This window comes from Alexandromys fortis, unplaced genomic scaffold (genome assembly GCF_014885135.2).
Source record: "Alexandromys fortis isolate MF-2015 unplaced genomic scaffold, M_Fortis_MF-2015_v1.1 scaffold_77, whole genome shotgun sequence".
Lineage (NCBI taxonomy): Eukaryota > Metazoa > Chordata > Mammalia > Rodentia > Cricetidae > Alexandromys > Alexandromys fortis.
This window is the reverse complement of record NW_026067967.1, coordinates 6,963,352-6,986,019: the sequence shown is the minus strand read 5'-3', so window position 1 is coordinate 6,986,019 and position 22,668 is coordinate 6,963,352. Positions and strand designations below refer to the sequence as shown.

General features: G+C 49.5%; 1 long non-coding RNA gene across 1 annotated transcript; it reads left to right on the top strand.

The window, feature by feature from the left end:
* The first annotated feature begins 1,002 nt into the window (after positions 1-1,002).
* On the top strand, positions 1,003-21,036 carry LOC126509003 (uncharacterized). The gene is made up of 3 exons (XR_007594020.1): positions 1,003-1,236; positions 13,345-13,471; positions 19,505-21,036. It is a non-coding gene; the product is annotated as an uncharacterized lncRNA (long non-coding RNA).
* Positions 21,037-22,668: the final 1,632 nt, after the last annotated feature.

Sequence of the window (22,668 nt, the reverse complement as noted above, 5' to 3'; positions counted from 1 at the left end):
GCACACAGCAAATATTCACCGAGTGGTTAACTTTACCAATGAACTCTAAGGCTCAGAGAGCCCGAGATTGACTGGTGTGGCCGCTCACTGTCTGTGGTGTTCCTAACGTTCTGCTGTCGGGCAATGCTGTGTTCCAGTCTCCCCATCAGGTCCGTGGGCTCCTAAGGCTTCCGAGCTGCTGACAGACAGACAGTGGGAAAGAAACCTGTGGACGGGGACTCTATTTATCCTTCTCTGTGGCACTGAGGCCAATGCCGGGACCAATGCAGAGGACGACCTGGGGATACTGCAATGAAAAGCCCTGGGAGAGGGGTGGTGTCTTTGAGACACAAGTGATACCGGGAGTGAGGGGAGCAATCGTGGCTGTGGGAGTAGGCGTATGGATATAGCCAGGGGCTTGTAGGCAGATGTGGGTGGGTGGATGGACGGACAGACGGATGCATGGATGGATGCATGCATGAATGCACGGATGGATGCATGCACATATGGATGCATGCACGGATGGATGCATGCACGGGATGGATGCATCGATGGATGGCTGTGTGCATGTGTGCATGGGTGGGTGGGTGGATGCTTGGATGGATGGATGGATGGATGGATGGATGGATGGATGGATGGATGATGGATGGATGGATATAACTGAATGGGTGGGTGGGTGGATGAATATATGGTTAGATGATGGATGGATGATAAGTAGATGGATGGGTGGATGGTAGCTGGATGAGTATGTGGACGAGAAGATCAAAAGATTTGTGGTGGATGGGTGGATGGAGGATTGGTATCCGGACAGGCAGATGGATGAGTGACTAGCGGAATGACACAGGGAGTAGACGGGTCAATGAGGACAATGAGGACAGGGAGACTAAAAGCACTTTAGAAACGCGGTCACAGAATTTCTGCCAGCAGAGGGCGCCAGAACTGCGCTCACTGGCTTCCGCTAGAGTTCTCAGCCACCGCCTGCCAGCAGGTTCACCTGTAGTGAGAGCTGAGCTTCAGGACAGCGCGCCTGGGAGAGGAGGGACTCACGGTGCAGAGGACCAAGCCAGAGTCCAAAGAGCCCAGGACAGAGACAGAAAGCGCAGACTAGATACTCAGTGCCACCTGCCACCTGCCGTGGAGTCCCGAGGGGAAATAGTGATGTAATTGCCTTCCGCACGTGTCTAAGAAGTGAGCGGAATGTACCGCAGTGTGGAGCGTTTAGAACTCGGAGTCACCTGAGACCACACAGCAAGCAAGGTGGGAAATAAGCTGTCCAACGTCTAAACTCTGCCAGTGAGGCTTCTCTGAAAGTGAAGTGTCTGATGAAAGTGGAGTGGGCGTGTGTGTATGTGTGTGTGCGCGGGCGCGCACGCGTGTGCCTGCGCGTTGGGAGGTATGTTCTGAGGCTGGGGAAGGTCATTGCAAACACATGGTGCTGAGTTAAAAGAACTCATCCTACCACCTTGGAGGATGTCGAGTGCACGCTTCCCACGCCACCGTGATCACCAGCTGTGTGTTAGCAATGTGCAAACGCAGCCTTTTTGTTTTTTGTTGGATTTAGGAACTCTTTTTTTTAAATTGATTTTATTGAGCTCTGCATTTTTCTCTGCTCCCCTCCCTTCCTCCCCCCCCCCTTCAACCCTCTCCCATGGTCCCTATGCTCCCAATTTACTCAGGAGATCCTGTTTCTTTTTTCTACTTCCCATGTAGATTAGATCCATGTATGTCTCTCTTAGGTTCCTTATTGTTGTCTGGGTTTTCTGGGATTGTGATTTGTAGGCTGGTTTTTCTTTGCTTTATGTCTAAAAGCCACTTATGAGTAAGTACATGTGATAATTGTCTTTCTGTGTCTGGGTTTCCTCAATATGATGTTTTCTAGATCCATCCATTTGCCTGAAAATTTCAAGCTATCGTTATTTTTTTCTGCTGTGTAGTACTCCATTGTGTAAATGTACCACATTTTCCTTATCCATTCTTCGGTCGAGGGACATTTAGGTTGTTTCCAGGTTCCGGCTATGACAAACAAAGCTGCTATGAACACAGCTGAGCACATGTCCTTGTGGCACGATTGAGCATCCTTTGGATATATACGCAAAAGTGGTATTACTGGGTCTTGAGGAAAGTTGTTTCCTAATTTTCTGAGAAGTCACCACACTGACATCCAGAAGGGCTGTACCAGCTTGCACTCCCACCAGCAATGCAGGAGTGTTCCCTTTACCCCACAACCTCTCCAGCATAAGTTATCATCAGTATTTTTGATCTTGGCCATTCTTACAGGTGTAAGATGGAATCTCAGAGTTGTTTTGATTTGTACCCCGTCTTGGGCTCATGGGGCCTTTCCTTTGCGTCCACCCTCATGAAGTTCTCCAGTGTATCCCATCCACCAGTCCTGCTTGTTGTGAAGCTGTTATGCACATGTGGGTTACATTGGCCCCCATGTCCTACTCTGCTCTTTGGACGTCAGCAGACAAGGGCAACTGCCATCATCGGGTGGAGAAGGCAGACCCTTGGGACCTGGCGGAGGGCAACTGAGAAGGGGATCCCCGACCTGGTGATTCCTGCCCCTCCATCCTGGTGACGGTGCAGGTGATTGCACCCTCTGCTAGCTCACCCCCCCCCCCCTGCTAGCTCACCCCCTTCTGCAGCTAAAATAACAGAAGCAATGGTGGGCAGGCTGCAGGGGACCCGTCACCTGCATAAAGCTAGCAGCAAATAGGCGTAAGGTGGGAGATACAGACGCTGTGAGCCATGGTGTCTGGCAAAAGGGAGCCCCATTTATGTGAACTGAGCCCCGACAGTGCCCTGGGGCCTGGGGTGCAAACATTTGGAGCCTAAACACCTGTCCATTCCCTTCTCCCCTCCTGGCCAGTGCCCCAGCAGGGCCAACCTGACCCGGTATTTTCAGGAGTTGTACAGTGTACAGCACAGATGCTGACCCTTCTGGGGTCCCTGGTCCTGGATGGTGAGCCAGGGAGGAAGCAGGTCCTCTGTCTGATAAACCAGACCCTCTTCCTTCTGAAGGGACTGTGATGTGCTTACAGCTCTTACTCTTAGGTACTTGGCCTCACTTACTGCCTCATCCTGGCTAACTCTGGCACGGTCCCTGTTGGGATAGCAGGTCTGAGATGCTTCACTTTGTGGAGCCTTTCCCAAAGCTGGTCCAGTTGCTGACTCAGCTGACCCCACCCCGCTGCCGCAGCCAACTCTTCAAGTCTGGTTGTCCCTGGATAGAGGACAATATGACCAGAGCTGGGCTGACAAGTCTACCCTCACCTGACCTCTGACCTCTGGAGCCTAAGTTGCCACACCTGTGATCCTGTGATGCAGACGGCAATGGTGCCTGTCTTGCAGGGTGACGATGGAGGTCCTAGGAAGTGACTGGCCCGCCTGGAGCTGCAGATACGCAGCGAATGTCATGTGTTAGATCCGAGTTTTAAAGAAAGCTTGGAAGCCAGGCTACAAGGTGCAGAATCCACCAGCCGGATTCGGCTCCTAAACTGCAGATGGCCCCACCCCTGTTCCCTCCCCACTGACTCGTGAGGAGAACATTTCAGGGGCCAGGCTGGAGCCGGAGCTGGCAATTAAGGCTGGAGTCAACTCCAAAGGGAGGGAGAAAGTTGAACCTGAACAAAAGCAGCGGTTTCCAGGAAAGCTGAGTGCCAGGCTGGTGCCCAGCTGCGGGGAGGCGTGCGTGCGTGCGTGCGTGTATACATGGCGTGTGATTGTATCGCCCACCAGGGCTGGGGTTGCTGGTGGAGCTGACGTCTGCTCTTAGGGTTCAGGGCTGTGACGGACTTTCTGCCATCTGAGTGCTGCTGCTGGCTTACGAAGCCTCCCTTGAGACAGAGACAGCCAGTTGGACCTGCATGCTTCCCTGAGCCGGCCTCAGAGTGGCCCTTACTGCTCGGGGGTAGGGCAGAGATGAAGCTGTGTGACGTAAACTCTCAGTCCTCTGTCAGGGTGCCTTGGGAAGGGGGCTCTGATCGGGGGTAGTGAAATGAGTAGGAACCCAGAAACCTGGGCAAGGGAAGGACCGGACGGCAGTGGTGGGGAGGAAGCCAGAGGCAGGAACCAAGTAGCAATGAGGTCAGAGAAGGATTAACAGCAAAACTGCCTGGGACAGGAAAGACAGAAGGGTGGAGGGAGATACAGAAAGGCAGAGAGGAGGAGAGCTAGATTTTTGAGGAAGGTTAAGACAGGAAGTAGATGCTGGAAGGCAGAGATGAAGAGATCAGAAAAAGAGGAAGGAGGGGGAGGGAGATCCTAAGAGAACGAGAGGTAGACGAAAGGATATGCAATAATAGACCAGGAGCAAATAAAGGATGTGGCTTGGGACCTGTGCTTGGAAAAGGCAGAGTATTCAGTGGTGAGCCCTCTCCCATGTCTCAGATGAGAGGACAAAGGTCCCCGGTACAGCGGCAGCATCAGGCTGCAAACACAAGACTCAGAGTGCCAAGTAAAATAAACTTGTTAGGAAAGAGATGGGCAGGCGGCCCTAAAGGGAAGGGAAGAAGGTGCGGCAGGGTGGGGCTTAGGAGTTGCTGCTGGTTACAAAAGCAGTGCTTAGCTAAAAGACAAGCTCATAACATAAGCCTTGACTTTCTGAAGTCAGACTGAACCCCGAGAGGGTGAGAGCAACATTCACTTCTCTCCACTGTGCCAAGTCCCGGGGCACGAGGAGGCAGGGTCCAGCAGCCGTCAGCCTATGGCAGTCGGAAGAGGGTGTCCCCACACTAGGGCCTGTGGTCATGGGGGGTTCTATTAGATTGAATGGGAAGACCGTGAGAGAATGAACCCCGTGGTGCTGGCATAGAATTGGGGGTGGAGGCATACATCCATAGAGAGAGACCTTCTGTGGCTTTCTCTGCCATCAGGGCTTGGGGAGCACACCCCTCCCTAAAAGGCAATGGAGTCAAAGCCTCTTGCAGACACGACTGACTCCAAGCCTGGAGTAGGGAATATACACAACAAACCCGGAACAGCTTGAGATGTCAGAAAGTTCATGTTCAAAGGGTGATGGGACGTTTCAGAAAGAACCCGAAAGGGTTCCTGTAGGGCAAAGCCGGATTATTCTGTGCCTCAGAATAAATAATGAATAAAATAATGAGACCAGGAGCCCAAGCTATTGGAGGCAGAAGGAGTAGGGACACTCAATGGTGCATGGGATATTTACATACGCTCGAAACACCTTCCCGCAAAATGTTGTTCATTGTGCACAGGATGGGAAAGGATCCTTTCTCTCCAAGATCTTACAGTGGGGAAGCCTGACAAGCAATCCTCAAGAGACCAAAGAGCAGAGACCCTCAGTGTTGGGACAGGGTGACATCATGTGCCCCTGACAGGAGACCACGACAGCGGTACCTGGACCCTTCCTGTCAAGGAGCCACCAGGCAAAGCCACGGTGAAGTGCGTTGTACAGGGAGTGGGCCTGTCATATTCTAGAGTTTTGTTCACATGAAGGGCAGGCAAGTCAGGTCTGCAGCTCTGCCTTGATTTCAAGTCTAAGAGGTGGGCGGTAAGAGACTTTAAACTGGATCACTGGCTCTAAAGGACTTCACTGGGACAGCTGAAGAAACCCACAAAGAGCCTAAGAAGCAGACGGTGAAAACACATCCACACTCACACTGTGCTCTTTGATTTGATGGTCCTGTTGTATACAGGGAAATGGCCTTGTTTTGTTGGTCACAATGGTTTGTCCAGCTTGCACCTTTGAATACTTTCTGTGTGTGTGCACACAATAAAACTTCCAAAGAGGGTTTTTCCCATAAACAATACCAAACTTTCCAGAAATGAATAACTCCTGGTTTTTACTACTTGGCCATATCTAAACCAAAGCCTATATGTGAGGTAAAATCATGTTTCCGGGAGCATGAATGTGAAAATCCCAATAACACACATGAGAACTCAGGCACCGGCTCCCAGGATCCCTTCTTTGGGTGAGCCAGCCTTTTGCCCGTCTCCCACCCTCCTGCTTGCCCTGGGACAAAGGGTGTGCCAGCCAGGGTACCACCTTGGGCCAACAGCATCAGCTCACAGGAAGAGGTGCAGCACACAGAGGGAGGACCTTGTTCCTCCTGATGCCTGCTTGCCGAACTCCTCCCGTACTGTTTGCTCTGGGTTTGTCTCTAACAAAGACTGCTCCCTCATGGGAAAGCCAATACTTTGGGGTTTTTAGTCATTTGCAGCCAAACCCAATCCTAGCATTCAACCCACAGGGAGTTAAAGGAGAAAGATTATACTTCATCTCATAAATGAAAAAAAAATGGATTCAATAAAGTTCAATGTCCACTCATGATTCTAAAAATAACTCAGCAGACTTGGAAAGGACAACACCTTCTTTGATTTCATAAAAAAGAAAAAACACCTACAAAAGTCCCAGGAGCAAACACTGGTTCACCAGGGGAATTTGTTGTTTAAAGCCTCTTTAGAACTCCACAGGAGCTAGAGATTCCTGCTGTTGTAATTTCTATAGCATTTCCCCCTGGAGACCCTAGACAGCACAATAAAACAACACCAAGAAATGAGAGACATACAGATATGGAAGGAAAAAAACTAAAGCCCGTTGTTTGCAGAGGATACTATTGTCTACATAGAAATCATAAACACCCACACATAATTAAAATAAGAGTTTAGCAAGGTGCATGGGTATGAGATAAATATATAAAAACAGGCACATTGTATATCTTGACAACACAAAGTTCAGAAACATAATTTTAAAAGATGTATTTATAATACTAACAGAAGTTAAAATGTACTTTGAAACAAATTTAATAATAGACAAATAAGGCTTTATGAGAAAAACTTTAAACATTGTTGAGAAGCACCAACAGAGACCTCTAAAGAAGCAAGACATTTTAGATCCATATACTGAAAGATATCAAGTATCGGTGTAGATTTATGGATTGTGTGCCTTTCCAATCCAAATTCTAGTGACTGTCCTGGAGAACTGTGTAAGTCACTTGTATATGGGCTTTTAAAGAAGATTAACTTAGGTTATTTTTAATTGTGCATGTATTGGAGTATGTGCGGGTGTCCTTGGGGACCAGGAGAAGGCGTAGGATCCCTTGAAGCTGGAGCTATGAGTGGACCACCCAATGGACCTGAATTCACTAGGGAAGAGCAGTACAGGCTTCTAACCACTGAGCAATCTGTAGCCCACAAAACAGGTTCTTCCTCCTCCTCCTCCTCCTCCTCCTCCTCCTCCTTCTCCTCCTCCTTTTCTTCTTCTTTTTCTTCTTCCTCCTCTTCCTCTTCTTCTTTTTTCCTCCTCCTCCTCCTTCTTTTTTGTTAAATGGGTTAGCAAAAGGCCAAGATACTCTCCCCAAAGGAAAAATGCATTAACAAGCCTGTCCAACTAGCTGTTGAGACAGATCACAGGTCATATGGAAATTATGGAAACCTGATAATGACAGCTGCACTGGAAGGAGGAAGAAGAAGTAAGCCCTTCCCCCAAATGGCACTGACACTTCTGGTTGTCCTCACAGAAAAGCTGCAACTTGATCCAAGCTTAACAACCAACACAAAAACCAGCTCCAGGTGGATCAAGGTCTTTAACGTGGGTCAGCCGGTTGTTTTTGTCAACTGACTCTGAGATGGGGAAGAACTCCCACAAGACAATTAAAGATGCAAACAGAAAGGGAGAGCCTGTAATAAACTCAGTTACTGCAACGATTGGAAGCTCTGTTTATGAAGAGGTGTCATACAGTAAGCGAAAATCAGGTGTGTACTGGGCGTGGCAGGGCTGTATTTTCCAAAGACAGCTGGGACAACACCTGTCTTAAATGCTTCCTGGGGGCCCTGCCACTCCCAACCAAGAGGGAAGGTTCATCTCCAGGACCCTGGAACTGCTCAGATGCTGGGGACTGAAATTAGGTCATAAAGGGCCAACTATTCAGCCCCTGTCCTCTTTGTCAACTGTCCTCATAGACTCGCTTGTTCTCCAGCTGGTGGCAATATTCTGGGAGACTGTGAGGCCTTTAAGGTTGGGCCTAGCACTAGAGGTAGGTCTTACAAGGCTATAGCCTACAACTCCGCTTGTTCCCTCCCCTGTGAACGCCACACCTTTGGGGAACGCAATGCCTTCTGGGACCGTGAACCAAAATAAGCCCTCCCTCCTTGTCTCTGTCAGAGGTCAGGGTCACAGCACTGGGAAAGTAACAGGTTCACTCCGTGGCGTGCTGCGTGCTCACCCCTCCCAATCAGGTGACATGGGCTGCAGGAAGGCTCAGCTTGAATGTTGATATCCGCCCAGCCTGAGAGGTGGAGAGAACCACAGAACAGGGACTAAAGGACTATGACTTATTTACTTGTGCAGTGGAGTCAGCGTGGGTGCAGGTGTGGCTTGGGATAACCCTGCACCAGCGCACTCGGAGGCTCAGAGCAGGAAGCTGTTCTGTCACCACTGCCTGTCTGTCCTCTGGAGTCATGCCCTGGAAGGTAAGATTTGGACCCAGGGAGCTGAAGTCTTTGATCCGTCTCCAAGTGCTGAGTGACACAGAGCAGGTCATTTTGCCTCTCTGGGTCTCAGATTCTTTAGCCCCAAGGTTCCTGTATGTATCATTTTCATAAAGACCATATACATAAGGAAACAGAGTTGGAGGGATGCCCACAATGTACCTACTCAACAAACTCCTACTCAGTTGTTCATCAATGCCCATCTCTTTGTCACCTTGTCTCAGAAGCTTCCTTTTCCTTCATCTCATCAAGCCACCATGTGGCCTGTGCCTCCTTCCATCCTGGTACATGAGACTATTCATTTATTTGTTTGCTTTTTTATTTATAACATAACACAAAGCCCCTAAATTTGGCTTAATCATCATGCAAAATACATATATGAATATTGTCTTCTTCAAAAAATATAAAAATAATCAAAATGTGAAAACAGGCAAGTTTCCATCAAATAAGTGAAAGACTTTAAAGATTCGTTTTTAAAGTAGGCATTATGTGTGCATGTGGATGCAGGTACTGAGGAGGCCAGAAGAGGGCGCCAGATCCCTTGGAGTTGGAATGACAGGTTCCTGTGAGCACTAGGAACCAAGCTGATAGATATCCTCTAGGAAAGTGTCAAGCGCTCTTAGCCCACTGAGCCATCATGCCAGCCCAAATATGAGTTTCCTTTCCATGCCATTTGAAGTAGATTTGAATGGATGCCAAGCTGGTTTCGACGGCATCCATTTCTTCTTGCAAACTTTCTTTGCTGCTTCTAACATGTCCTGGGTTTCTTCTTGAGAACAGCTAATGAAAACATCTCTCATCTGACAGGATATCATTAAACAGTCATCGTGTGTGAGCCTGATGCCATTCCAAGCAGCATGTAAATTCTGGCGTTGTTTGTCTTTCTTCCTTTAGCTCTGGGATGCCCCTCCTATTCCATGCCAATGGCTTTATTATCTGATTCCTTCAAAAGCGATCCTGGCATCTTCTACAGCCGTCTTCTTCATGGTGGCCACCATCATTCCGGCATCGAAATGACATCCTGTCTTGATCATCAGCGTCTCTGTCAGTGAAAACCATGTGGGAACCATCTGTGCACTCCAGACCCAAGCTCTTGGCTGGCTTGCAGTAGGGACGTAGTAGCTGCTGGGTTCGATATTTAATCAGTATATAACAAAATCTGTCCTTCCGAGAGGACCCAGAAGGACCTGTTCTGCTGCAGGCCATAGGGCCTGTTTACAGCCACCCTTGGGATTCGGTCCCCAAGCTTCTTTGGAAGTTCCCTGTAGGTGCCATGTCTCAGAGCTGCTGGGGACCATCACTGACATCCAGACAGCTGGTCCCTCAGCAGACCTCAGACAGACACGAGCGTCCCTTTAGCCATTGACGCTGGCAGTCTTCCAATGGGGGCAGGCTTCCTCCTCCCCATCTGCAGGGAGTTTATAAGGTAAGAAGTGGCATCCACACAGTCTGGAATACATATTTAACCCTTTCGTGACTTCTTCTGAGGCATAGGGCAGACTCTGTGCTGTGTGTGTGGGGGGGGGGGGATCAGTCATGAACAACGTGAAATCTCAAATGGTTCATCGCCCTCCCCCACCCCCACCCCCGCAACCTGAAGCCAAGAACGCCTGATTTCCAATCCAGTCGGACCCAAGGAAGGGCCGACATTCACTCATCCTCATCTATAGCTCAATCCAGATCCACTCTGTTCAGTTTTGTAGTGAATGTGGACAAGAAGCAGCCCAACCTGCGGTCCTATTGTGTCTGTCCCCTCTGCCCCCTCCCTGGTCCTCTACACCAGGGGTTCTCAACCTCGGGGTCAGACACCCCTTTCTCACGGGTGGCGTATCACCTGATTTACACTGTAATTTATAACAATGGCAAAATTCCAGTTATGCAGTAACAGCGAAAATAGTTTTATGATTGGGGGTCACTGCAGCATTAGGAACTGTATTAAAGGCTAAGCATCAGCAAGGTTGAGCCACTGTCCCATGCTCACACAGCACAGCCTTGCACCCACAGCCTCAGGAAGCCATCTTCTAGAGAGGGAGGCTGAGGTAGGAGACATAAGCCGGCAGATGCTGTGATACCCACTGGGGAGCCGGAAAGACCCCTCCCAGTTTCAGGAAACAGCTGACTGATTCCCACCTCCTGCCTCTGGAGCCTTGAAGAGAGAGAGGGGGGCTTTCACAGACGCCTACGCCACCTACGAGGACCTCAGGGTCCCCGGCAACCAGAGCTCATCCCCTCCCTACCTTATTGCCTTTTTCCCCACTCTCTCCGATCTTTGCTTATTTCTGTGATCACGCACCCTCCAAATAAACCATACGACCTCAATCATCTCAGGATCTGCTTTTGGGGGCAACCCAAAGGCAGATAGCCAGGGGAGGCTGAGAGAGAGGAGGGATGGCAGAACTTGAATCAGGAAAAAGCCACGAGAGTGGGCAGAACTGGTTGACCCTGAGAAGGTCCCCAGTACAAGGAGAGGGAGGTGGCAATGTTTAGACACACAGGGTGGTGGGAGAAGGAGGGTTTCCAATTTAGACAGCGCCTTCCCAGCAATGAGAGAGAATGATTTTTTTTGACAAATTTCAATTTTAATGGATTTTAAATCCAATTTTTAAAATTCAACTTGGATTGAATTTTTAAAAATTCAGTTCTAAAATTTACATATACAGAATTATAGTTAATCCTCATAGCAACCTCATAGCAACTCAATAAATATGTTGATTTCTCATTTGTCAAAAAAGAAAAGCAGGATTCAGTGTGGCTTATAAGGGGGCTCTCCTCTCTTTCTCTCTCTCTCTCTCTCTCTCTCTCTCTCTCTCTCTCTCATCTTTTGAGAAAGGATATCATTCTATAGCCTAGGATGGCCTGGAACTCACTACGTGCCCAGGTTGGCTTCAACTTTTGAAAACCTCCTGTCTCGGCCTCCTGAGTCCTGGGATTTCAGGTGTTGTGGCCCAGCTAAGATTTCACAAACCTACAAGACAGTGTGGTATGTAAGGATTATATACTCAAGTATCAGTGGGCTATCAAAGGTGGTCACAATCAAGGACATATGACAACATGGAAAATTGTTTAAAGGTCTTTATTGGGTTAGAATGCTTAGCCTACAAGTTAATACTTACTAATAAAAACTCATTTGGCGGTTAAGGATTATATACCTACTTATGTTCACATGTATGAAAAAATGGGTTACAATTTTAGATCACACTGCCAACTTCATCTTTCTAATTCAGTTTGATTTCTAGGATAAGCTCCCATTCTACAAGGTAGAAATTCACCTTTAATCTTTCCTAGGTCCCTGTCCCCATCTCCTTTTTTCTTATTTCGATAGGAAAATCCTCAGATGTCACCTGTCTGCAGTGGCACGCCCTCAGACAGGCATCTCACGATCTCGTCTGAGCCCTGGTTACCCAGCTTCCACTGCTCTCTGCTAACCCTTGTCTCCAGTCAGGTTTATTGATTCCAAGCAGCGTTCTCGGCTAGTGATGTCTTTACCCACAGATACCTCCAGTGGCAAAGCCCTGGAAGCAACCGTGACCTTATGTGGCCAAAGAGCTGGAGACGATGCTCTTCAAGGGAGGGGCCTATCGTGAGAGATGGACAGACACACAGAGATGTGTGCAGAAGGCACGGGGAAAGGGCAGCCCCTCACGGAGGACTGACAGCCACCAGCAGCTGGCAGAGGAAGGGAAACGCCTGTCCCAGAGACTCCAGAGGCATGCAGCCTGCCAACACACTGGTTCAGTTTCTGACACCAACTTCAAGCTCCAGGCCCCCAGAATGATGAAAGGACACTTGGCCTCAGGAGTCGGATTCAGCTGCTCAGCATGCAGCCTGCAGGTTGCTTTTTTTTTTTTGCGTCCACACTCCAGGGACCCAGATCCTCTCTCAGCTGTCCTGAACCTTCCCAGGGCAAGGGACATTTATGAGGCTCTCTTGGTCTGTCTCCTCAGTTGCCTCTGCTTTTCCAGCCTGAGCCTCTGCACAGCCAGCTCTCAGAGCCCACGGCAGCCTTTTGCTTCTGGAAGCTGCTTCCCACATCTCTCTTTCTGGGACAAAGTCGGGTGAGGTGTACCCAGTCAGCCCACTCACCTTTCTTCCAGCTCTCCCTCCCTCAGAATGCTGTCTGCTTTGGAATGGGAGGGCTTGACCCTTCATCAGGCCTTCTGAATGAGTGGCTGACCCTCCAACCACAAAGGCCGAGTGGGTCCAGCCACACTGCATGAGACCTGCCCTAGCATGGGGGTATCATGCCCAACAGCTGGATAAAACCAAGGGCTTAAGGCTAAGGGGACTGGGGGAAGAGTGGAAAATGTTTAATAACTTCATTTTCTTCTGGCTACACACTCCACACACACATACACTCATACGTGCACACACGCACAATGACGAGAAAGACTACAGAAAGATTGAAGTACTATCTTTGAGTTACACATATTCTCATTCACGGTCCTTTTCCTGTATGTTTTCCAAAATATCTAACAGTGACGGTCTTATTTCTGTAATTGAGGGAAAACGTGATTTGCAAGGCGTTATTTAAAGGAGATAACATTTAAAATGTATTTTTAAAGTCGGTGTGAAAGAGCCAAGTCCAGAAGCCACGTCAGAGCTGTGTGAAGATGGCCACGCTTGCTGTGAGCCGAGCATTGCACTCTGGGCTCCAGGGAAGCCAGGAAGCATGAGCCACGCTGTGCTCATGAGCAAAGCCGACCAACTGCTCAGAAGGAGTGCTATTCTTAGGTCTAGAAGCAGACAGGAATTTCTGCCAAGGATCTGGGAGGTGCATAGTATTAATCTACTTTTTTCAGAGGCAAGTGAGGCAAGGCGACAAGGGGAAGCTGGGCCTGGGGCCCATGAAAAAGCCAAGTGGGGGTGGTCCTGTTAAAACAGTGATGAACAGAGTAACTTCTGTGTTCACAGCTTCTCGAGGCTCCAGAGTCGTGGGAAAACCAAAGTCCTCCCCATGGCCTTTAAGGCGTCTCCTGCATCGTGCCCTCATCCATCACACCTGGACTCCTCTGTTGCCAGCTCCACCTTAACAAGCCAGGTAGGCTCCACCTCAGGGCCTTTGCCCTGCTGCCCTTGACCGAGAACACCCCCCCCCCCACCTCTGTCTGGAAAAACGCCCTCCTCTCCTTCCAGCCTGTGGTGGCCCACGATGACTGCCACCCACTCCCCACCACGCTTCCAGCATCAATTTCCATCCAGAGCCCTGTCACCTTCTGAAGTCCATCGCTGATGGTTGTCTGTCCTCTCGACCAGAAGGCATGAGGCCTGTGACTTCTGTTCCCTGACGTCACCCAAGCCTGTAGACAGAGCTTGTGTCTTATAGATGATCACTAAGCATTTAAGTGATTGCATCAGGAGTACGAAGGACTTCTCATTCTGAGGAAGGGTATATGCCAACTCACATAAGGCAGAAAGCAAGACTCGTTTCCACTGGAGAAAGTGTCAGGGTTTATGGGCCAGTGTCATAATCTCGTGTGAATCATCTCCCTAATGGCTGTAAGGCTCACAGGTGGGGACAAACAGTTCTATTTGTGAAGCAAGTGAGCTGAGGCTCACTGGTCAGGTAACCCAGAGGCAGTAATGAGTCACCCCGACCAGATCTTAGGGTTCACGGTAGAGTTGAGGGTAGGTAGGCTATCAGTAGGAAGAGAAGGCCAAACTGCGATGACCCTGGCGTTAGGAACAGCAGGAGCTGAGGCACAGACATGTGACGTGTGGTACGTCTGAGGGCAGCCAGAATCAGGAATCGGCTTGTCTGCCTAGTATGTGATCTTGGCCCCTGCAAGGCCGGACAGGAGCCTGGTGCCCAGATCAAGACCACAAGAAAAGAATAAAGCCGTAGTCATGGAAACAGCTGAACCCCTGGGCCTACATTCTCATCGAACAGTCCCTCTGACCTTAGCCTCCTTATGCCTGCTCCAATCATAGTTCCCCTGGGGCTGGGCGGCTGGCCCCTCAGGAGCTCTCTGGGCACTTGATCAAAAACCTGCAAGAATAATCTCCAGGCACCTTCTCTCAACTGCTGTGGACCTAAGGGCCACTGTGGACAGGCTGGGCCCTTTTCCCAAAATCCTTGGCAGTGCAGGTCTAAATGGGGCCACCGTCCGACCATTTTGTATCGCGTTTCGTCCCTTATATGATGAATTTTGCATTTCAAGCCTTGTACTATGGAACTTGTAGTTTATACACGGACTAGTGTTTATTGAGCACAGATCACACACTTTGAGGTTTCTCATTTAATTTCATTCTCCTGCAAACTGCCATGTACATCCATGTTCCATCTCGGCTTTCCCGAGGACCTGTGGTCTACACAAGGCCACAGCTGATCAGCGACTGAGATTCAATCATTTAATGGCTGCACGAGGCAGGTACCCTTACAGTCTAACTCCTATCCCTTTGGAAGAGTGTTAAAGTTTCTTCAAAGATATTCATTCTTCCCTTTTGCGTTTAGCTGAAAGTCTTCGGAGAAATTCACCAGAAACCAGCCACGGTCACAGAGTCATTCTGATTCATTCTTTTAGGCAGTCTAGAGTCAACTTGGCTCGCTGCTATCCTGAACGGAGTGCGCATGCCCAGAAGTGTTCATGGGGCGCTATCTTTTCTTTCTGAACATGCGCTCCCTGCCCTTTGAACTGATGGTGCTTAGAGATGTGCCTGCCTCCACAGGTTTTTCCTACACTAATACGTACAGGCTTCCCACTAAACCCCCATGCTTCCTTTGTTCCCAGAATGCACCGCTTCACAAATAACCCCAGTGCTCCCCCAGTTTGCTGCGGTGCATCTTTCTCCACCTTATGTCCCGGTTGTGGGTTTTAGTGTTGTGTTCACGAAGATGTGAACCCACTGCCTTTGGTTACAATTCGTCTTCTCCTCTTTTCACTTAGTTTTTCTTCCGGACGTCCTCCCGGCGGCAATCGCAGGAGGCAAGGATGGGGTTTAAACCCCGCTCCCCGACTCCTAGCTTATTCCTTTGTCTAGCGTTTTCCAATTCTGCCTCAAGTAAAACTTACCGCGAGCCTTCCATGTTGGACATTTCCTCTGTGACATAACCTTCCCGTCTTACTACACTGCACAGTGGGAACTCTATTCTGTCTTCAGGAGAGGAAACAGACGAGGCTCAGGAAGCAGTTTGTCTAAGACCCCACCACTACCCCCTCCACACGCCGGCAAGGCCGATCCCAGAATCCATCAGGGCTGAATCGTTCCAGTCAGTTCCCACCTCGGTCCGTTCTTACTTCTGTCTTGACACCTCTTGCTTGGGTCTCTTACACCCCTGTGTCCTGGAATCTAACCCCTCTCAGATGTCTAACGGCCCAACAGACTCTGAGATGAAGGTGACCAAGGCAAGCAGCCCTCTGGGGAAATTAAAGGCAGCCTCATAAAGGAAATTGCTCCTGGCCAGGACATCGGAGCTGTTTTAGAGACAGGAGGGGGCCAGGCTGCCTAGGTAGGGTGGAGGTGGGACGGCTTTAGGCTGGAAAAAGCCCAGATGACCTTAGCCATGAGTCATAATATCTCCACTTGCCGTCCAATCTGCAATACCCTCCCAGGACCCCACTACCTCAACAAAGCATTGTTAGGAAATGGTAACATCTACCACAAGCTCACTGACCTTCCTGGAGCAGACCTGTGGGGGTGGTGTGAAGGTGGAATTCAGGTTTCTAGGGCAGGTAGAGGACTTAGGGAAACTGAGAGCCGCATTTTGCCAGACTGGTGAGGCCCAGGAATCAGGGGTATCTTAAAGGAGGGAGGAAGGGAGGGAGACAGAGAACCCACAAAACTAGCAAGCCAAATCAGAAAGCTGGGCAAAGCACTCAATAGGAATGTCACGGAGGGGACAGCAAGGATTCATGCGTGCGACCATGTCCTCCTTGCTGCTTGTCTGTGGATGCAAGTCTGAAATGGCATTGCTTGAGATCAGTTTTCATCCATAAGACTGATGAACTATTGACAACGCCTGTATTCTTGACTGTAGAAACACCTGAGGCTTTTTATAATACACTTCTGGGGACTCAAGGGTCTAGGTGACGTCGCAATGGCTGCAAGGATGGGAGAAAGTAATCACATAATTAAAAAGAAGCCAGAGAGAAGGGTCCTGAGTCCAGAGAAATGCCTACAATTCTTTCCAAACACAGCCCTCAATGGCCAAGGACATCCCTGCCTAGCACCTGTCTCTTAGAGGCCCATGCCACTTCTCAACATTATCACATTAGCGACTAAGTTTTCATGAACTGCTGAGGGCCAAACCACAAGTAACCCATAGCGACATCCAGTGTTGATAAGAGTTATAGTTCACGCGGGGGCTGGAAAGGTGACTCCCGTTGAGAATCCTCTGCTCTGCTTCGTTTCCAGAACTCACATAGGTAGGGTGGCTCACAACCACCTGTGACTTAGTCTCCACGGGCGCCCACACTCATGTTCACATATCCATATGTAGACACATAATTAAAAATAATACATATTTTAAAAGAAAATAGAGTTGCTGGCCATATATGTTGGTACAGCATTTTTTTGGAGCCCATCTGACACTACTAGAATTTTAAATACACTGTGTATTTGCCCCAGAAGCAGAGGACTGGCCTGTATCAGGGCTAGGCACAGAAGTGCATGCTCAGTGTCTAAGTCTGTGGTTGGCTGGCCAGGCTCTGTGTTGGGTCGCCCTTCTGCCTGGGGCATCTACGGTATGGAGGGAGGCAGAAGTACTATGCCAGGAGATTGCCTGGGGTGACTGTCTCCATGGGGACATCCCATGGAGGGGGGGCTTTACTGCCAGCCTCTCCCCAGGCATCTGCTGAGCCCACATTTCCAACTGGCAAACCCAGTCATGAAGGACCTGGGCATTGAATATCAGGGGCTCACACAGACCATGAAAACTGACATACAGATGTACTGATAGATGTTATCGTGCAAGAAATGACTTTAAAAGCCTAGTGGTAGAGGGAAACTAACGGGGAAAGACTGATAAAATATTACACCTCTTACACACAGAATATAAATATACATGACATAAAAATAAAGGGGTTCAGTTTGGGCAGAAGGGAAAAAAGCAAGAATGGGTGGAAGGAGAATGGGAGAAAGGGCTGTGAGGGGATGAATACAAGCCAAGCACAATGCTCTATGTGTAAGAATGTCCTGCTAGAACCCATTGTTTGGTACAATAACTAATGTTATATATGTGTAAAAATGTAATAATAGAATCCATCATTTGGTACAATAATGTTATATGTGTATAAAGATGTAGTAACAGAACCCATCGTTTGGTACATAACTAAAAATTGTAATGAAATGAAAAATTGGAAAAGAAAAGCTAACTAACCTAAACAAACAAGCCCTACTTGAGCTAGAAGGAAGAGTCTAAACCCCCATCCCCACCTAGTCCCATCCCAGTTGTGTGAGCATCAAGCATCCACAGTGCCAGACACACAAAGTGCAGGGGACATGTATTACAAGGGCAGAACTCTCAGCCTCCCAGTGGGCTCCCAGAGGCCCCACTCTTCTTGGAACCCTGGCACTGCCGGCATCGTTAACCTCACAGCAAGTCTGAGCAGCCAGAGGTAACGAGCTCAAATGGGCTCCGATGCAGTAATTAAGTCAGGGTGGAAGGGAACGGGATAATTAAGGGCAAGGAAGCAGGAAAGGAACTTGAGGTCCTGGAGGATGTAAGAAGCTGGGGAGGCGTTCATGCAGGGGCAGGTTACCGCTCTGAGGGAGGACACAGGGACAGGGGACACACCCTGCTGTGGTTTTCTCCTGGAACGTGTACAGTCTTAGAATTCCATGTCCTAGCCCCTCTGTGCAAGGATTTGAGGCCCAGAGGGAGGTCCAGCTCCTTGAGGGGACCCTGTTAAGCTGGAACTGAAGCCAGGCCTCTGATAATGCCCACACCCTGCCCCCATACCTCAGGACTCTGAAATCCAAAGACTGTGTGTGACTTAGCCTCTGAGACTGGGGCTTTGTTTCCTCATGAGGTTACCCAGTCCCAGGTGGGTCCCATGCAGAGCCCTTCATCAGCAAGACTAGTCTCCTGTCCCCAAAGCTGTATGTATCTCAAGGTTTGTTGGCTAGTTGGTGAATTCAGCAGATGGATTTTTCGTTTCTTTTTTGGCTGCTTGGATGGCTCCTATCTCCTCTGACATCTGCTCTGTCAGGGCACACAGGAGGCAGCAGCTTTGAAGGCCTCTCAGGACTCCGAAAGCATCTAAATCTCAAGACTGCTGGCTGAGATGATCCAGCCTCACAGAAGACTCCAGTCAGGACTTGACCATAATCCTACATTTTCTTTGGGTCCCCATAAGATTATCAGCACCCCCAGTCAGCAGGAAATAGCCTAGAAAACTATGCCCACATTCCCCCAAAATGGATTATGGATGTTTGCCTTTATTTAGAGTATTGGGTTATAAGTTATTATGGATAATGGTTAGGGAAAAAGGTAAACAAAGGAGATTAGATTCAGAGTTCTTGTTTTGAAAAGAAAAAGGGAAAAGTTGTGGTATAATACTCTTGTACACTATAAAGATTTGTCACTCATATTGGTTTAATAAAATGCTGACTGGCTAGTAGCCAGGCAGGAAGTGTAGGTGGGGTGACTAGGAGAATTCTGGGAAGAGGAAAAGGCAGAGACGCAGTCACCCAGAAGCAGGGGAAGCAGGATGAGAATGCTTCACCGAGAAAAGGTACCAAGCCACATGGCTAAAGAAGAATTTAGGGTTAATTTAAGTTGTAAGAAATAGTAATAAGCCTGAACAACAGGCCAAACAGTTTATAATTAATATAAGCCTCTATGTGTTTATTTGGGACTGAATGGCTGTGAGACCTGGTGGGACAGAAACTTTCTTCTACAGTGCTGGCCAGGGAGATTAGAGGAAGAGATCACCTTCAGGTCCTGGGTCCTTCCCTAGGGCCTGTAAAAGTCTTGGGTGTGATCAGAGAGGTTCGAGCTATGCCAGGTTTTAAAACACAAGCGGCTTTGTTTCAAACTTCCATGAGAAGATGATTTGGAAGCTGGCTCCATACTTTTTCCTCTCCCAATCACAATTTTGTCTTTTTTCGTCTACTGGGTTGTTGTTACCAGGAAAGAGGCAGGCCCCCTGAAGCGACCCATGGAAGCAGAAGGGACTGCAGGCAGAGTGGAGACGCCAAGCTTTAGTGAGCATCCGTCATGTGTGGAGCCTTCCTGTGGGTGCTGTGCCTGAAGTTTCCAGTGCTCTGGATGGGACTGGAGTCAGCGCTGTGTCTGAGCTTGCTCAGCGGGTGTTGATTGTGTCGGTATTAATGAAAACGATCGTTAATTGGACCTGCTCAGGCCCGCTGTGTGTCTCCCACAACGCTCTTCTCTCTACATTCACACGAGCCTAAGGAAGGAGTCATTATTTTGATTTCAAAGCCGAGGAAATTGAGGCTGAGGGACTGGCGACTTGCCAGGATCTCCAGGCAAGCCCAGGGCGGAGCCAGACCTTGAACTCAAGTCAGTTTCCAAATTCCTTTAACCCTCTGGCCCTACGCCACAACTCACATCGATTTGGGACATGGAAAGGCACTGAGCTGCCGGTTGGGACACTCAGGCTGGAACAGGCTGTACACCAGAGCACTGGGTGGCCTTGGGCAGGTCCTTGCCCTCTCTGGATCCCACTCTGTCCATTTCTGTGATGCGGAGGCTTGAACTCAACTGTCTTCTTGCTGTGACTCTCTCTGAACCTGTGTATGAGCGAGCAAGGCTGGGGCCACTCCAGGCTGAGAAGAGCAAACCATGGACACCCTATGCTTTCTGTCACTCCCTGAGGTGTTTGTCTGACCTTTCCACGGGGAGGATTTAACTATGGTGTCTGCTTGAGGAGCAGTGGGCAGGCAGTATGTGCAGGGTGTATGATGTACAAAGATGGCTCGCTTCCTGGGCGAGACACAGAGCACAATGCTGCTCACAACTGCGTGTGACGTAAAGGTCAGAAACCACTTCTGGAATTTTTCCATTTGAAACTATTGGTTTTGTTTTTTTGAGACAAGGTCTCACTGTGCAGTTGGAATTCCTCGTCCTCCTGTCCTTGCCTCCCCAGGGCTGGGATTGCAGGAGGCTTCTGCCAGAACTTGCTTCTATTTAATTTATTTGGATCATGGTGGACAGCGGGTCACAGAAGCCCTGGAACACAAAACCATGGAGAAGGGAGGCTACGGTCATTCCCAGTTCAACGAAACAGCCAGGCTCTATGGAAGTACTTTGGGAAAAGATGCTTCAAGAGAGCCTGTTTTCCCATGGGCGTGCACAGGTTGGAGGTGATGGACCCAACCAAGCAAGGAAGGTTTAGGGGCCCCATGCCCCTGAGGCTGGGGAGGTGACATCCACTGGAGAGACTACTGCTGCCTCTGCTATAGAGATCTTCCCATATGTGTCAGGGCTCTAGACCAGGAGTTGGGGGATTCCCAGGCCTGGAAATTCTTGCTAAAATAATTCCACACCCCACCTCAAATCCCCACAAATCGGTCACTCTCAGCTCCGTTTCTTGGAAGAAGTTGGCTCGTGATCAAAAGTTCTGGAATCCACCGCAGGAAGCGGCCACTTGAGCAAGGAGAAAGGGCTCTGATTAAAGAGCCAAGCATTCTGGGTTCCGATCTCCCCTCCTGTAATTACAGGCGTGTGCCAGATGAGCCTGGATTCAACTCCAGCTCTGCTGTTGGGAGTTGCCCGGTTCCTGCCAACGCAGGAGCCTCACTGAGCCCTGGCTTCCTCTTTGTGACAAGGATAGAAGTATCTGTCTGGCGGGTTCTCGGGAGGATTTCAGAGGGAGGGGCGGGGCTTGCAGTACCTTGAGGATACTGCTCACTGCTTTGTAAGAAGCTGCTACCCACAGAGCGAGTGTCCCTGCACCCAACCTAGTTGCTGTTACCCCACCTCTCCAGCCCAGGTCCCAGCCTCTGAAACTCCTCCAGGGCCCCTCCACCCGGAGGTCTGGTAGCCCATGTGTTTACTGAACCGTCTCTCTTGTTAAATCTTTCCTGTCCTCCCAGGCACTGGTGCCACCTCTGCCCCTATGTTCCAGGGTTCTGAATCCTTTCCCCAATCAGTCTCCCCCGTTCTCTAGGTTCCTTCAGATGGCCCCTCTTGCTGCTTCCACCACCTCACGCCCACGTCAGCTAAACTGCAACAGCTATGTCTTCTCTGACTTCCAGATTCCAATGTGTCCTTCCGGTTCATTCTCCCGCTCTGGACAGAGATGCCCTCATAAAGCACAGTCCCTCATCATCCCTTGATGAGATGTCACCCCTCATAACCCTCCCTGTGTGCTGGTTGCTGCAGGTGGGGCTCATGGGGAGGGAGACCAAGAGGAAGATTCGCTGGCAGAATGCACTTTGGGGGAGTTCTCTCATAATTGGTCTCTGTGAGGGGCAGATAAAATAGGACCAGGCGGAGGGACAGATTGGACTTCGAAGCAAACCCCTCAAAGGCCTTTGCCTGCCTCTCCTGAAGGTCCGGAGCTGGAAAGGGCTATGTGTGCACAGGGGTGTGTGTGTGTTAAGATACATGTGTTCCCATGAGTGCATGCATGAGTGTGTGCCGGTGCACATGTTGTTTGTGGAGATCAGAGGTCAACGTTGGGTGTCTTCTTCAATTGTTCCCCATTTAAGTTTGTTTTCATTTGTGTGTGTGCGTGTGCACGTGTGTGTGTGCGTGTGTGCACGTGTGTGTGCGCGTATGTGTGCTTAAAAGCTCTACCATGTCTCTCATGTGGACATCAGAGGACAGCTTGTGGGTGTCCCTTCTCCCTCTTCACCATCTGGGTCCTGGGATCGAATTCAGGCTGTCAGTCTTGGCAGCAAGCCCCACCTCACCACTAAACCATCACACTGACCTACTTTATTTCCGGAGACCAGGTCTTTCACCAGACACAGAGTTAGTTCATTTGAATGAGCTGAATGACCAGAAGTTCCGACCCTCCTGTCTTCACTCCTCAGCGCTGGGATCACACACGGCGTGCCTCTGTACCTGAATCTTACACAATGGCTGGGGGTCCACACCCAGGTGTTTTCAGGCTTGCACAGCAAGGACTTTTCATACTGAACCATCTCCCCAGCCTCTAAATGACTTCTCACAACTGTCTCAAATTGAGGGAAGAGTCCAAGACCCCCATACCTCTTATGAACCAGTTACCGGACACAAGAAAGGGAGGTAACCGCAGGAAGGGGAGTCAACCACTGGAAATCCCAGCAACCGAAGAAGGAAGGATCCAGCCTGGGGATGCAGAG